Below are 18,436 nucleotides of genomic sequence, written 5' to 3'. Positions count from 1 at the left end.
TTTTTTCATTTAATTCTCTGCTTTAATTTATTTTTTTGAAAATTAATTTATTATTAGATTTAACTAAATTTATAACCGTTTTATTTATTTATTTTTATTTTTTTTATGTCAAAATACGGATTTGGAGCTGGTGCTACCGGTGGACTCAGAAAACTATCGGATATATAGATCTAGGACTTTTTGAACCCATAATTAAAGCGACCCCTCACACTTTACCTTTTCAAAAGTAACTCTGTTTTTGCTAAGATTTGAGCAGAACGCATCCCATTAATCATTGCAGATCGGAGCGTAAAAAGATTTGCATTCCTCTTTCATTCAAATGGCCTAGTCACCTGTGCCACATGTCCAATGAGGACTCTTCCATGGTGCCCCATTGGAGATTTTTGCCAGTGTTATGTAGAATGAACAACACTTCTTACCGTTTACAACGATAGGAGATGCCTTCGTCTGCTACTATTGTCCCTTACCAAACTCTGTGTGGTAGCCTTCGTCATCTAAACACCCTCCCGATATGAGGTTTAGATAGATATCTGGTTCGTCTCTAAAGCCCTTTAGCACTAGGTTCATCCTAGTATCAGTCTTGATGTATACATGTCCTTTACCCACAATCTTTAAGGAACTGTTGTTCCCCATCTTTACAAATCCAAAATCTCCTCCTTGTAAAAAGAAAATTAGCCTTTACGTAAGATAACATGAACTGATGCTTTAGTATATATAACCCAGTCAGAGTTGCACGATCGTGATGTAATATTGATGCACCCATCACCATAGTTTCTGACAACATCTAAATTTGTGGTCACTGCAGTGCTTTACCCACTATCATTCGTAGCATTGCCCTCATTTTGCTCTTTCTTATGTGTTCGACAGTCTTTCTTGATGTGCATATTCTTGCCACAATCATAGCATGTGACCCCCTTCCTTGACTTCGACCTAGCTTTATCCTTAGATCAGTTAAATTTGTTTTAGTTCCTATTTCTGGACTTTCCTCAATTCACGATAAGACCTTGCAAGTTGGATGATTCGGAGGATTTTCTTCTTGACTCCTCATTCAGCAAGTTGCTAGTGATTTGACTTATGCTAATTATCCCATTAAGTGCTAAGTTGCTTACAAAAACTACCACGGTCTCTCAACTGTTCGATAGTGAATCGAGCAACAACATAGCATGTGGCTGATCTATTAAGGACAACTACATCGTTGTGAGTTAGTTAGTAATGCTTTGCACCTTATTTAAGTGCTCTGCAATGAATCCCCCATCCACGAACTTCATGCTCACCAACTTTCGGATCAAGAACACCTTATTTTTTATTGTATTTCTCTCATATAAGTCATGTAGCTTATCCCACAATGACTTGGCAGATATCTCTATTGACACATGGTAGAAGACATTTTTATCCAAACATTATTGAATAGTTTTGAGAGCCTTTCGGTCTAGTCTATTCCACTCATCATTGGGCATACCATCGAGCTATGTTATACCCCATCAATGGACATGTACAAGGTCCTACAATACAGAAGATCTTCCATCTTCAGCGTCTAGATGACCCAATTATTCATGTTTAGCAATAACATCCTACTCCTGATAATAAATTTCATATTTAATCAACAAACACCATTCTTCCACACCCTCTTTTTTTCGCCAGCACTTTGCGAGATTCACCATCATTCATGCTCCCATCGTCGGTCAAGGTTTCATTGATGGTCAAGGTTCTAACGGCTATCAAGGTATCATCGACAGTCAAGCTCCCATCAGGTGTCGACTTGTTGGCTGGCAAGCTTTCACTTGCTGTCAACTCATTAGTACTCCAGCTCCCACTGGCTGTCAATAATAATTCATTGGCACTAAGATCGTCATGCTTCGACTTTTTAGGCTACATCCACGATTGAAAGAGATCAAGTCCACTATTAAAAATAATGGCTACAGGTTTCTTCTACAAGGCAAGCTCTCTTTGGCTTCCAGACTTCCTCGAATGGATTTTATCTCTCTAGGTTTTCCTTCCTGAGGGGGAGATGTTTTGAGGGTGATGGGCAAAGAGTTATTTGTTCATTTATAGTGGTCCTTTAAGAACAACATGGGCTACTATTTTGTTCCAACCTAGTAGAGAAGCAAACTGTTGTGACCTAATAAGCACGGCTTTGCTGTTTCTTCAATATGATTGAAAATGCCAAAATTCTAGTCCTTAGCATTTTTCTTCACAACAATTGACAATGCCAAAATTTTATTCTTAGCTTACTTATATGTTACAATCTTAAAAATAAATGTGAAACTTAACTATTGTTTTTATTCCAATGTGTGCTCCCAATGTTTCCTTTAACGCCCCTATGAATCATTACGTAACTAGGGTTGTTCGATGATTGAGCTACTACACAATAAATTTTACTGTCTATATCATAACTGCATATAATAAAACTTGGACCCGGTTTCTATGAGTCCATGTAGAAATGAGTCGATTCTTAAAAATCTATGGATTTTCGGACCCAATTTTTAAGGACATGTAATCTCTAACATGGAGATCATGAATATAAATAAATAAATAAACTTTAAGAAACAAAAATAATGATTTTATCTTCAAAACGAACCAAACAAGTCAATCTGAGCTGCACTCCGAGAGTCCCATTTCTAGGGAACATAATAGGCCCTTCAGAAAAAGTACATGAACATACTATATAGTTTAAGTACAAGGAGGTCAGAATTACATTTATACATCATATTTTAAATCGGGTGGTTCTATGTGTGTCCTTGAATAGACGCAAAGTCTTAAAAAAAAAAAAAAAGATCTCCAAGCCCTCAAATTTGATATCTAATAGCTAGGAATGATTGTGACCTCATTATAACAATTATTAATGCTTTTGTGGTATAAATTTGGCAGCGAAATTTAGTTGCAAGTGATTCCTTTTCCACCCATGGTGCCACAGATCCAGAATGGCTCATTCCAAGGAAAAAAAACAGCTCCAAAAAAGGGAGCCAACCAAAGATTGTACTGGAGACACAAGACCTGGAACGAATTGCCCAAGGAACCAGTCAGAGAATGGTGGTTTCTACCGAACTGGCAGGAAATAGGTCCACAGTCTATTTTGTACAAGAAGAAGTCCAAAAAATTGATGACCATATGAAAAAGGAACAAGAGCAACAACTGAATTTTGTTAAAGCAATGTGCGGGAAAGAAGATAATGAACATGCACATGCACATTTTGGTCAAGATGAGTCAGAAGCTTCTTCTCAGGATGAACGACAGCAGTGTGACGAAGAAGAAGAGGGCCTGGACTACAAGGTTTCATAGGAAGTTGTAAAGGTGAAGAAAAAGGAGGATGGAAAAAGAAGTATGAGTGGGTGGATTTATCACCCTTAAGGAGGTCCGATAGAGTTGGTACAATAGGACAGCTAAAGAATACAAAGTTATCCCAATGAAGACTCTTTTGTGGAATGTAAGGGGGCTTGCAAACAAAAGGGCAATTGCAGCATTAAAAAATTAGCTAAGATCAAAAAATATACAAGTCTTAGCCATTGCAAAGCCCATGATTACTCCTTCAAAGGCTCTGATACGTCTTTTATCTTCCTTAGGCTTTGATTTAAATTTTGTTCATAATTTTAGAAATAATCAAAAGCCAAATCTTTGGTTGTTCTGGAAAAACACAATAAAAGCACCGAATGTTATTGCATGTTCTGAACAATGAATCTCAGTGATTTTTTATGGTCAAGATGATTCGGTATTCTTCTCTATAGTCCATGCTCAAACCAGTTTGGTTAAGCGTAGGATCTTGTGGGAAGACTTACAGAATCTATGTTGCTATTATGATATTCCTTGGGTGATCATGGGGGACTTTAATGTTGTACTTCTTTCTTTTGAGAAACTAGAGGGAAATCTACGCAATAGAACTTCTTGTGAGGGGTTTGCAAATTTTGTAAACTTTTTGGACCTTATTCAGCCCAACAATGAAGGTATGAGATTTTCATGGACAAATAATAGGAAGGGTGATAAAAACATTAAAGCTTTGTTGCAAAGATGTCTTGTAAATCAAAGATTCCTGGATCTTCATGAAAATGCTTCCTGGAAAGTGTTACAAAGAATCTCGTTAGATCACTCACCAATTACTTTAGAATCTTTCCCTATGCCAAAAGCAAGAAACATCCTATTTCGGTTTCCAAAAAGCAAGAAACATCCTATTTCGGTTTCCAAAAAGCAAGAAACATCCTATTTTGGTTTCCACATGTCTGGACTAAGCATCCTGAGTTCTTGGAAGTTGTGAAAGAGGTACGGAAAACAACAAATCACAGGTTCTCCCATGTTCAGGAATGCAAAAAACTACAAATGCTTAAAAACAAATTGGAAATCTGGAACTAGAATCTCTTTTGAAATGTGGACAGGAATGCAGAGATGGCAATGATTGAATTTGGTGACATCCAAGCATTAGAAGATGTGGTTGGGACCAATTCTATGATTGATGAAGAAGAAATTATGGTGAAAACAAAGGTCCACAATGCTCTTGCAATCCAGGAAAGATTCTGGGCATCCAAATCTAGAGTTAGATGGTTACAATTGGGTGTTAGAAATACAAAATATTTCCACTCAATGGAAAAATTAAGGAAATCGAGGAATTTTATCCTTTATCTGAAGAGTAAATCAAACCAAGAATTGGGAGATCTTAACTCTATTGGATCTTATTGTGCAAAATTCTATAAAGAAATTTTCAAAGCAAAAGGTTGCTCCATGAATAATGATCTCGTGAATCTAATTCCAAATATGGTAGATATGGCGGACAATAACTTCCTTGAAGTTGTTCCTTCGCTATTAGAGATAAAAGAGATTGTTTTTCGAATGAATGCTTTTAGTTCACCTGGTCCATATGGTTTTGGGGGAATTTTCTACAAACATTGCAGGGACATTGTAAAGTATGCTACAATAATAACATCATTACGCTAATCCCCAAGGAACAGGGTGCAGATACCTTGTCAAAGTTTCGACCAATCGGTATGGAAAAGTTTATTTTCAAGATTATTCCTAAAATTCTAGCCAACAGGTTAAAGAGTTATTGCTCCAAAGCATATCTCGAAAGAACAAGGTGCTTTCCTCAAAGGCAGACAGGTATCATCAAATATCTGCAAGGCTTCAAAACTACTAAATTCCTTTCCATAAAAGAGTCATGGGGGACAGTGTGGGCTGAAGATTGATTTTGAGAAAGCATATGATGCACTTGAATGGCCTTTCCTTCTTGAAGTATTGAAGAGATTTGGGTTTACAACGAAATTTGTATCTTGCGTAAAACAAATTCTGTATTCAACCAATATTTCGATCCTGGTAAATGGCAGACCTTTTGGGTTCTTCCAGGTAGAGAGAGGACTCAGGCAAGGTGACCCACTAGAACCTCTTCTATTTATTTTAGCTGAAGAGGTTTTAAGAAGAGGCATTGCTAGTATGGTTCAGAAGAAATTGATATGTACTTTGAAGGGACCTAGGGGTGTGGCTGTACCATCGCACCTTATATTTGTTGATGATGTATTTATTTTTACGAAAGCTGACTAGCACCACCTGAAAAGATTGAATGAGTTTCTTTCAAATTTCCAAAGGCTTCGGGCCTCAGAATAAATTTCTCCAAATTAGAGTGATTATGTGGATCAATTCCTCAAGCCAAACAATATGCTATCAAAAGACTACTGGGAGTCTCTATTGGGTGATTACCTTCCAAATAGATAGGTGTATTGATTTTTTTAGCTGCCCCAAAAGCATGATTTTTGAGGCCTCTACTAGAAAGGATTCGCAGCATATTATCGGGTTGGAAGGGCAAGATTATAAGCTTCGCAGGAAGGGTTCAACTGACGAGATCTGTTATTGCAAGTATGCCTATTCATTCCTTTGCAATCTATCAATGGCCAGCAAATCTGATAAAAGAGATGGAAACACATATGAGAAACTTTATTTGGATTGGGAACCATGAATTATCAAAAAGAATAACAGTCTCTTGGGACAAAGTCTGTAAACCTATTAATGGAGGCGGTTTGGGATTAAGAAGGCTAAAAGATGTTAATTTCTCCATTTTGATGAAGCTGGCTTGGAATGTTTTTTACAAGAAGGCAATTTGGTCAAAGTTCATTTTTGCCAATATTTCAAGGAGGATGCTTCTGTGAGATCAACGCAACAGCTTTCTTCTGTGAGGCCTGGCTTAGTAAAAGTCTGGCCAACAATACTTTCAAGTGGTGGATGGATGATTGGAAATGGCTCATCTATTGACTTTTGGAAGGATGTGTGGATCAGAAATACATCACTTGCCTCTCTATCAGGTCTTCCATTGTCAGCATTCAAGAACTCAAATGCAAGAGTTTCACACGTCATCTTAGGTAACCCTCAAACATGGTGTTTTCCTATGGTTAATTCTGCACTTTTAAATAAATTCTTAACAGATGCTTCTGCAAATGATTTACCCCATGCTCCTATACTGGATCAAAGAATTTTGAAACATACTATCTCTGGTGAATTCTCAACTATCTCTGCAAGGTAGTTCGTCAGGGACAAAGGATGTAAGTCATATTGGAATGCTTTGGTCTAGTATAAGGGCATCCATCCAAGAGTTTCCTTGATGAGTTGGAAAGCTACAAACAATGCCATTGCTATTGATGAGAAAATCAGGTTGATTGGCATTCCTTTAGTTTCATGTTGTTCACTATGTGGAAAAAGCATGGAAACGAGGGATCATTTATTTGTTACTTGCCTTTTTGCTAATAGCATGTGGAGCTGGTTTTCCAAGTTGTTTGGATTACCTCTTCCATGTGACATGTCTTTTGAAGCTTTAGCAAGAAATGGAAAAGACCAGAATACCATGGTAGAATGAGGGATCTATGGATTATTGAATGGTCCCATATCATCACTGCAATATGGATGTCAAGAAACAAATGTCGATTTGATGATGGCCAGCCAATGTCTCAAATTCAATGGTCAAAGAAATGGATTATATAATACATCTCTTCAATAACTTCTAATTGGTGTAACTTCAAAGCACGGTATGTGAGTGATTTATTACTAACAACAAGTCGTCGTATAACGTAAAATCCAGGGAGTGATCCGCCCATCCTGGAGGTAGTATGGCTTCCGCCTATGCCGGGATGTGTCAAACTAAATATAGATGGATGCTCCAAGGGGAATCCATGAAGATTGGGATTTGGAGGGATTTGGAGGTATATTAAGAGATTCATCAGGAGTCATGCTTGGTTCTTTCTCAAGACCAATCCCTATGGGAACAAATTATCCCGCAAAGCTTAATGCATTTATTTATGGTGCCGAATATGTCATTAAAAAAGGCTTCACTAATGTCAGGATTGAATGTGATTCTTTTGGTATTATTTTAGCCACAAGATCGAGGTTGCTACCTTGGTGTATTCAAACCAAATGGGAAAATGTAATTGCTTCCTTAAACAATATCTCATGGAAAATCTCAAATGTGTATAGGGAAGCAAACACCGCAATAGACAAAATGGCGAATATTGGTTGCCATATGACTTCATATCAGGAGTGGGATACACACCCTAATTCTGTTGGACATCATATCTCATGGGATGCTGCTGGACGACCAAGATACAGATTTAAGTAATGGATTATGTGATGATTTTTTAGGGTTATAATTTTGTCATGGGAGTGAGATCGAATTTGTCATGACTTCAGCCCCCATTGCTACTGGCTATGTTGTAGATGATAATATCGAGAAATGTAGTTTTTCCTGATACTCAATTGCAAAGTAAAAGACCCTCTATACCTTTTTGTATTTTTTAATGAAAATTGCTTACTTTTAGCACAACATAAAAAATAAAAATAATATGCTATATTAATTTTTTTTTTTGACATATTGTAATTTTTCTGTGGCATTGCAAATTGACAAAAAATGCTTCTACCAGTACCTATTCTTAAAAGAGTGCGGTTTGTCTAAGGTTGAGGTCCTAAAAAATCAAAGTAAGGTGTACCTATACATAGTGTTGAAAGTCGACTTTTCAATAGATTAGATCTTTGCGTTGGCCTAACACTTTTTCTATGGTTTGGAGATAGCTTTCCCTAATTTTCTAGACGATTTGGGAACTCCTATTTTCTAATCTGAATTTTGAGATTTTCTATGATTTTTGGGGAATTTTCCTGAATTTTCTTAATTTTATAGGATTTTTCTAAGAGTTGATCCTATTTTATGGGATTCACTGGGATTTATCAACTAATTTATGGGAATTTCCGAATTTTCAACTTTCTAGGGATTTTTCGTTATTTTAAGATGATTTTCAGGTTTTTTATTTTTTCTAGATTATTTAATGAGATTTTTGGATGGGGTATTTATATGTGGAAGTAGGGTCATGTTTGAAATTAGATCGATTCGATCCAAGGGGCTAGATTCAGTCAAAAGGTCTCAGAATTTTATACTTTTCTGAAATATTCAAATTATATTTTACTTATTTGGAATTTTCAGGAGTGCTACCCATCGCCCTGGGCATATCGGGTCGCACCTCGCACGACCCAATGCGCTGTGTGGCAAGTGGCCCAAGCGAGGGTTATTTTCATCTTTTGTCCCCTTTGTTTTCCTTAGCTTCTAACCTTTGCTCCGTAGGTCTAATTCAACTGATTCTTGGACTGTTGGAATGCCCTTCGGATCTTCAGTGATATGGATAGGTTTTGAATGTTTTTGAGATAATTAAAACGGGTCGATAATGTGTTTGAGATAATTAAACTGGGTTTAGGTGTACTAGGGTCTTCCAGGGTTTTTGTGGTCTTTCGGGTTCAAAATCAGGGTTTTTAGGAATTCTCTTAGCTAGATTTTGGGGGGGGGGGGGGGGGTGTCTCCAACTTCTTCACCCTAATACAACTTGGTAATTTAGTAATGGATAGCATGTTCCTAATTCTCTCCAGAATGGTGTGATTCATTTTCTGTGCTACACCATTATGCCACGGGTAATATGGAACTATCTTTTCATACCTTATGTCATGCTTGACACAATAGCTTTTGAAAGCATTTTAGGGTTACCTACCATTGTTTGATCTGAGACATTTCAACAACTCGCATGTCCCCCTTTCCATCTTAGCATGAAAATTTTTAAAGATCTCAAACACCTGACATTTTGATTTCATTAAGTAGACCCACGCTCTTCTTGGAAACATCATCGATGAAGGTGACGAAGTATGAGGTGCCACCAAAGAACTTCATATCTATTGAGCCACACAAATCTGATGGTTGTTATAGCATTACTTAGTAGAAAGTATATAGCATTCTAGAGTGTATATAAAAATAATTCTTTAGAAAAATAAAAAGTCACGCATTAAGTTAAAATTGATTTATTCAAGAAAACTTAAAAATAATATCTATTAATGTTATTTCTTTTTCAAGTATTACTTCTTTTAATAAGTGATTGAAAACTCATTGGTTTGACATGGAATTGCCCAAATGGACCTAGGATGGTGGTCCCATGTTCTTGTGGCTTTCGAATCCGGGAGTGACCTTGATTTGACTGGAACTACCTGGTTTGTATAAGAAGCTCAGATGATTTCCTAGTCCTAGGGAATTGCTTGAGTTAAAAAGTATATTGATGTACAAAAAATGATGGGTTTTTTGTCGAAATTTAGAAGATAAATGATATATTTATATGGAATTGCTCTCTTTTCTATTGTATTTATAGAATCAAGATACTACTCATGTGGAGCACGTGAAGTGTGCGACTCCTATGTATATGGGTGTGCAAGGGAGGAAATGTGCTTGAGTTGTAATTTGCAGTTCACACTCGCATTGGCCCAGATGTGCCCCTCGCTCGCACTAGCATCAGCGCATGGGCTATTAGCAAATGCATTTGTGTGGATCAGGGTTGCAACTTGCTGTCTTTTTGAGCTCCAATGGTGCACGCAATTCAATGAGTCGGAGGCACTTGGTTGAAGTCCTATCGCATCAGCCGTGGCAGCGCACGTTGCACAATGAGTCAGAGATGCTCCCATCTATGAGTGTGACCCATTGCTTGTGGCGATGCTGCCGGTCAGAGTTGCTCTGAATGATATTTGTAGACTAAGTCACTCATGGATATGTTGCAACTCTGCAACAGTTGTGTGGGGCCATTACAGTTGTTTGTAGCTGTTGATATATGGGCGGTTGAGGATTGCCACAAGATACCATGCTCAAAATACTAGAAAGCATTTCTTTCCCTTGCTTTAAATGGATACATTTAAAGATTAGAGGCCAAAATCCAAAAAAACAAACGAAAAGGAGTTTGCTTTACTATTAGATATCCTGGTCATTATTCAAAGGACTTTTGACATCGAAAGGGGCACTAAATCCCTCAAAATCAAGCAGATATGAACACCGAAGAAAAATTAGTAGCTGTGGTCACTGAAATGAATATGATAAACAAAGACCAAGGTTGGTGGGCAGACACAGAATATCATACATGTTTGAAATAATCGAGACATCTTTAGGACATATGAACTAGTGGGTGATGGGTACTAGTTCAATTGATATAAGCTATTTTAAAGGTGTATGGTAAAGATAAAGTTGAACTAAAGTTCACTTCAGGCAAAGTATCGGCTTTGGAAAATGTATTTCATGTACTAGATATAAGAAGTAATTCGGTGCCGGGTTACAATAAGAAAGGTTTTAGGATGGTCCTATAATTTGATAAGATCATTTTGACCCCAAAGGGCATTTGGTGAAAAGAGATACTCTAGAAATAACATGTTGTAGAATGCTAGATTATCATTTTTTTAATTATGCTTTTATTAAAACTTTGTTTAAATTAGGTGTTTTGATGTGATGATTTATCAAAAGAAAAATGTGAGACATGAGTACAAGCCAAAATGAAAAGATGACTTTCCCATTAGAGAACAATACTAAAAACAAGAACTAATTATCAAATAAGAAAAACTGTGACCCAAGGTATAAGATTATTTTTAAAAGAAAAAAAGAAAAGTCTCTCAATATAATATTGCAGTTAATTAAAAGAAAATGCAAAGAACCAATGAAATGCTATCACCAATGAAAGAAAAAATAAAAAATGAAATTAATCAACTTCTCTATGCATAAAAAAGCAACAAAATACTTAAAAAAAAATTGAATAATACACTGAATTCCTAGCTACCTAAATCTTTAATATCATTGAATCTTTGGCTTGCTCTTTATAATGATGTTATGGGTTTAATAGAAAAAAAAAATAGGATTTTCCATTGGGTTATTCTTCTTCTAATTCTACCTATTATTTTGAGATATACAATTGTTTTGATTACTTTTTTTTTTTGGTAATATATTGCCTGTATTTTTTCGTACACCTTTTTCAAAGGAACTCAATGGTGAAATTGTTGATGGAATTTTTTGTTAAATCGAGATTCTAAATTTACTCTTATTGTTAATGTGCTTATCTTTAAACCAAAATTCAATAATATTAATTTAATAAAGAAATAAAACTATAAGGATTTTTTTTTTGAAAAGCTAATTTGAAAAAGATAACATATAGATTTATATCGGTTCCATTAAAAAAATGCGATTTTTTGAAGATCATTTGAAATATTCAGAATTCTTAACGGATTTAAAAAAAGTGCGTTTTAAATAGAAACTTGTGAAACCGTGGTTTTACCGTCCCTGCTGAAAACATAGAAGTCCCTCCCACATGGGCAGTCCCTCCTACTCCTACATGAGATGTACCTTCCCAAGACAATGGCCGCGGGAAAGCTTTTTATGCTTCCCCTATAGCATAGAAGAACTATCCTCCCCCTCATTTTTATCCGTTGATTTAAAATGGGAGGATCAGATTTGTTGACTCAAAATGTCACAAAATAAGGGTCACGGTCTCAACTAGTAACCCTTCAAAAATAAAAGAGGGAGAGAGGGCTGCATGGAGGAGAGAGAGGGCATGCAGAGCAAATGAACCAATGAGAGAGAAAGAGAGAGCACGCATAAAGCAGAGAGTGCTTCTTGGAGGAGGGAGAGCACGCAGAGCAGAGAAATCAGTGAGAGAGAAAGAGAGAGCACGCAGTTTACAGAGCAGAGAAACGAGAGAGAGAGAGAGAGCATGAGTAGAACAAAGAAGAAGCATGCCCTATTTCATTGAAGAAGCCTCGTTTGTTGATAAAGAAATCATCTCCTACTCTCTCTCTCTCGACTGGGGTCTTGAGTTTTATTTCCTCTCTCTCTAGCCCATAAGTTAAAGCTTTCTCTCGCCTCTCTCTCAAGTGGGGTGCCATTTTTCTCTCTCAAGTGGTTGTTGAGTTTCGTTTAATCTCTCTCTTTGTGCTAGAGTTACGTCATATCCATCATTTCCCCTCTCTCTTGTTGGGAATTTGTGGAAGCATTGATATAATAATTTGATCGAAATGAAAAAAATAGTTGGGGTGAAGAAGAAACTAAGACTTTTCTTTTAAAGAAAGTTCCACTATTTCATAAGCAAAACATGGTTACAACAGCATAGTATGGCTCATTCTACGCACTTCCTTTTTTCTTTTTTATTTCTCTTTTTCCTACTTCGTTTTCTCATGCACAACCCCTTTTTATAGGGCTTATGTACCGTCATACTACATGGCTTAAAAAGATCCACGTATAACTTCTTCTTTTTTTACCATCTTACTACTTGGTTCTTGATGGTCTTCTATCATCTACCACAAAGTAACAATGTACACACAATATTTGTGTGTGCGTTCCTTTGATTGCTGGAGTGACATAAAATAGCAAAGGATGTGGGATAGTTCTCGAGAGGGAATGAGAGGCGGTAACAAATTACTCTTTCAACTTATCCTCTTAATTTATCACTCTCATTAATTCTCTGAACTTGATGAATTTCTCAGTTGAAATTGTCTTCATTAAATTTATCAGTTATTTGTGTTAGAATTTTGGCTTGATTTCTCATTTTTCAGTCAACTTCCTGATGAAATGATGTCGTATTTCTATATGCTTCGATCGGCTATGAAATACTGGATTTTTTATCATTGCAATGGCTAACATGTTGTCACAAAAAATAGTTGTGGGGGTATTCTGCGCTTGTTCCAAGTCTGATAAAATTCTTCTGAGCCACACAGGTTCATATGCTGCACTTGTTGCAGACATGTATTCTGCCTCTGCTGACAAAACAGCTACAATATTTTGCTTTCTTAATAACCACGATATCACTTTTGTACCTAAGCAGAATATATAGCTGAAAGTGCTTCTTTGATCTTCAATAGGACCTGCCCAATTACTATCAGAAAATCCAACAAGATTAGTATAATTTTCAGAAATATATTTGATACCGTGTTTCTTTGTTCCTTGGATATATCTTAATATCCTTTTTGCTTCAACAAAATGCAATTTGCTTGGTTCATTCATGAACCTATACCAAATACTAACTGCATGCACAATATATGGCCTTGTATTAGTCAGACTTAAAGATCCCACTAAGCTTCGATAAATCGATGCATCAATTTTTTCTGCACCATCATATTTTGAAAAATCTTCATTCACTGCCATTGAAGTACTCACTGGCTTGCAATTTGACATTCTGAATCTTTTCAAGAGATCTTCAACATAGTTTTCTTGTGAAATAAATATTTCTCCATCTGACTGTTTTACATGGATTCCAAGAAAATATTTAATAATTCCCAAATCAGTCATTTCATATTCTTTCATCATAGCTTTCTTAAATTCTTCCATAATTCTTTTCTCTGTACCAGTATAAATCAAATCCTCCACATAAAGGCATATAATTAGGAAGGAATTTCCACTTCTCTTTTTCAAAGGAAAGTCCTCCCCAACATGGTAAACACCAGTAATGAGCATAAAAAATGATGCACAAACACTAGAAAGGTGTTGGAAATAAGCGAATCTTTAGTCAATTTACTACAATATAAGGCTTCAATAGATATTTTGTTAGATGAATAGAATGTAAAATAGTATAAGGTCTTTGGATAATAAAACTCTGAATTCTTATAACTAAATAAAAAATGTAAAATAGTATAAGGCATCAAACTAGGCAACGGTTGTTTTGGACTATTTTTTTTATCAAGAATATCATCTCCATAACATCTAATCTAATTTATTATTCCATCAACTATAGTGAAGAAGTTCTGAATGGTTTCACTATCTTTTATCATCAAGTTATCAAATTATCTCCATAAATTTTTGCGTTTGATAGAAATCATTTTTTCGGATCCCTGAAATTCATTTTTAAAAATATCTCAGGCTTCTTTTGATTTTGAAGCAATTTTTATTCGAGGAAAGATAGATTTATTTGCAGCTTGCTGGATGAAGAGAACGGCTTTCACATCTCTCTTTTTATTTTCCTTGAATTCATTATGTTTTGCTTGCGACCACGAATCAAGTGCTACAGCATCTTCTGGTACCCTCATAACCTTCTTCAACAATATCCCACAAATCTTGTGAGATAAAAGGAGTCTTCATTTGGAGACTCCCTGAGTAGTAATCTTCTCCATCTAAGACGGGTATAAAATTTTGGGTATAATTCATACCCGAGGTTGATGGCATTGGTAAAGTGGTCTTTTAGGAAGCACGAATCTAGGCTCTGATACCAAATGTTGGGAATTTACGGAAGCGTCAATATAATCATTTGATCGAAAATAGCAAAATGATGGGGGTGAAGAAGAATCAGGATTTTGCTTTTCAAGAAAGTTCCACTATTTCATAAGCAAAACATGGTTACTACGGCATAGCATGGCTTATTCGAAGCACCGATTCAAAGCACTTCCTTTTTTCATTTTCTTTTTTCATACTTCATTTTCTCACGCACAGCCCCTTTTTATAGGGCTTATGTACCATCATACTACATGGCTTAAAAGGTCCACATATAACTTTTTTTTTTTTACCGTCCTACTACTTGGTACTTGATGGTCTTCTATCATCTACCACAAAGTAACAATGTACACACAATATTTGTGCGTGCTTACCTTTGATTGCTGGAGTGACATAAAATAGCGAAGGACGGTGGGATAGTTCTAGAGGGAATGAGAGGAGGAGATGGGATGAGGCGGTGACAAAATTACTCTTTCAACATCTCTCTCTCTCAGTCAAAGGTGAGAGTTTGGTTTCTCTCTCTTACGCTCTCTCTCTCTCACTCTACTTCAAGGGGTGAGATTTAGGTAGTCTGGTCTCTCTCTTTCTCTCTATTGCCATTCCCTTCTCTCTCTTAGGAGCTCCCAAACAACAAAGTTGTCCCTTCTCCCTGCTCTTTCACATCAAATGCCTCGGAGATAAATTGAGATCCTACTTTTCTTTCTCTTAGAAATTGATCCCCATTAATATGATCTGTCATGGAGGATGATATGACTTGTCTAAAATGTGAATTGCTCTGTCACAAACAAGACCCCTTCCAAGAGTGTAGAGCTAGGCCTCATTTTCTAATAGTAGGTAACTTCTCAAATGAGCTAGTAAGCCTTTCTTCTCATTCATGAAATACCCCCCATTTTTTTTCCTTCCTTGTGTGATAAAAGTTTCAGTCATGGTAGCTATGGTATATCTATTAGTCCATCGCATTCATTCAAGAAATACCTGTTTTTTTAATAACATTTTATTCATTGTTATGAAATTAACATTTTATACCTTGGTAGGAAGATCCGGCGTGCCTAAATGGGTCTCCTTCTCTCTTTTAGGGCTTTGCACTTTCTCTCCTATTCCCTGCACTTTCCCCTTCTTCTCTCTTGCTTTCTCTTTCTGTATCTCTAAACCTAAAAATGGGTTACTCTCTCCCTCTCTCTCTCTCTCTACTACGGGCTATTGCAAATGGGTTACCGGCTTAGCCCATGACTCTATTTTTGTGACAACATGAGTGAATTAATCTCAGCCACCAATTTCAAATCAATGGTTAAAAAAAGCTATATGGTAGGGAATGACTTTATTTTTGTGACAACATGAGTGAATTAATCTCAACCACCCACTTCAAATCAATAGTTAAAAAGGCTATATTGTAGGGGAAGCATCGAAAGCTTTCCCATATTATACCCTTCAAAAGCGTAATATCCTTCTCTCACACACCTTATGAGATTATTAGTGGGCCATAATAATCTTTCAAACAAACATCCATTGATTATATTGAATTGTAATCTGTTTCTGTAAAAGTAAACATAATATTGTACTCCATGCTGCAAAAAGATTGGCATCACAAGCATATAGTAGCTATACGACAGCTCTCAAGCATCCGACCATGTGATCTCATAGTCCCCAATCTTGGATTTTGGAATTTTCAATGCATTCCAAACTACAATATTATAATTGTAATAGTTATCATCATCACCATCATCCTGCAAGCCTTATCCCAGTTAATTGTGTGGGCTAATTATAATAATTATATTATAATATAATACTAAAATACTAAGAATACAATAATGAAATTTATATATTTTAATAATAATATAATATGATAGTAATTATTAATATAATATTATAATAAAATATATTTAAATGATTAGTATTTCAATAATAAATATTTTAAATAATAATTTTCATAATAAGAATAATAAAACTAAAGGAAAGTGAACATAGATTAGATTACAGCAGTAGCAGGTCGGGACGTAGGGGTGTGCCTTCGGTCCTTAGTCCACCACTTCTTTCTATCGCTGTCCTACCCTTCGTCTATTCTGGAGAGGTCGTTACCACTCTTCTGAGCTGCCTGGGCCCAGCCTAGTCAAAGGATCAATCCCACGGTTTCGACAGATCCCTTTGCCACGTTCATCTTCAGTGTAAGAGTGCCCGATCAGTGAGCTAAAAACCCTCTCTGAGTAAAGTGAAATTATCTTGCCAAGAAGATGTCTACCTTGAACAGAGACCTGTCACTCTGGGACTGACGGGGTTGGGAGTAAAACAATGTTTAACTTTTGATTTCTAGGAAATGTAAATTCCACCTATTTGGTTGGAATTGACATTTCCTGAAATTTGGCTTAATAATGGACTCCCTGTGGAAATATCAATTTTGTCTTCACAACGAATTAAACATGTATGTCTGGGCTGTACTCCAGGAGTTCCATTTCCCGGGAACCAAGTGGACCCTTAAGGCAGAGTACATGAACAGAATATAGACTTTATGTACAAGGAGGTTGGAACTACATTTATTAATCGGATTTTAAATCGAGTGGTTCTAAGCGTGTCATTGAATAGACTCAAAGTCCAATATATATATATATTATATATATATATATATATATATATATATATATATATATATATATATATATATATATATATATATATATATATTGAACTCTCCAATAGTTCTGAACTCGTTATAACAATTATCAATGGTTTCGTGGTTTACATTTCCATTCTTTAAGTATGAATAACTAATAGACTATATTAGTTTTTGTCTTTGAATGTATTTTTATTTTTCCATGGCATTGCAAACTGACGAACAATGCTTCTACCAGTCCCTATTCTTAAAAGGCTGTGATTTGTCTAAGGTTGAGGCCCTCAACAATCAATGTACGGTGTACCTCTAAATAGTGTCCAAAGATTACTTTTCAGTACAATAAATCTTTGTGTTGGCCTGAGAAATAGTTAAGGTTGGGAGATGGTTTTCCCTAAGTTTCTAAGGGATTTGGGGTCTCCTACTTTCTAATCAGAATTTGGGGTGTTTCTATGGTATTTGGGGAATTTTCCAATTTTTCTAATTTTATAGGACTTTTCTAAGGCTTTTTCCTATTTTCTAGGATTCATTGGGATTTAAATATGAATTTATGGGAATTTCCTAATTTCGGTTTTATAGGGTTTTTTAGCTATTTTCAAATATTTTTTAGGCTTTTTGGATTTTCTAGATGATTTATTTGGATTTATTGATGGGGTATTTATAGGTCGAATTATGGCCATGGTCGAAATTAGATCGATTTGATCTAAGGGTCCCAATTCAGTCAAAAGCTCTCATAATTTTGGATGTTTGTGGAATATTCGGATTTTTTACTGAATTGCAAATTTCTGGAGAGTTGTCCACCGCCCCGTGCCCTTCAGGTCTCCGCTCGGGCGGCCCGACGCATGTTGTGTCACATGCGTCGCGCCGTGAGGTGACTCGCCTCGTGCAGCCTGACATGCCTTGTTGCAGGCAGTCTGGGCAAGGGGTATTTTTCAATTTTTTTTTTCCTAAACTTCTAGATTTCACATCTATGAGACCACACACATCTGAATATATTAGATCTAGTAATTTGTATCTTTCGAGCTCTTACTTGAGAATCTGACTTTACATTGTTTTTCGAGAAAACAACGGTCACGTGGGGTTAGAGATGTCTTCTAGATACTTGGAAGAATCTGCAAATTTGCTAATATTTGCATTCCTTTTTCACTCAAATAGCCTAGTCCCTTGTGCCATATGTCTAATGAGGATTCTTCCATGGTTCCCCATTGGGGAATTTTACATGTGTTATGTAGAGTGAACAACACTTCTTGCCCTTTGCAACGACAAGAGATGCCTTCGTCTGCTACCATTGTCCTTTACGAAGCACTGTGTGGTACCCTTCGTCATTTGAACTCCCTCCTAAA

The sequence above is a fragment of the Amborella trichopoda genome, chromosome 6 (genome assembly GCF_054954075.1).
Source record: "Amborella trichopoda isolate Santa Cruz 75 chromosome 6, AtrichopodaSantaCruz75HAP2 v2.0, whole genome shotgun sequence".
Classification (NCBI taxonomy): domain Eukaryota; kingdom Viridiplantae; phylum Streptophyta; class Magnoliopsida; order Amborellales; family Amborellaceae; genus Amborella; species Amborella trichopoda.
Note: the sequence above shows the minus strand (reverse complement) of the source record.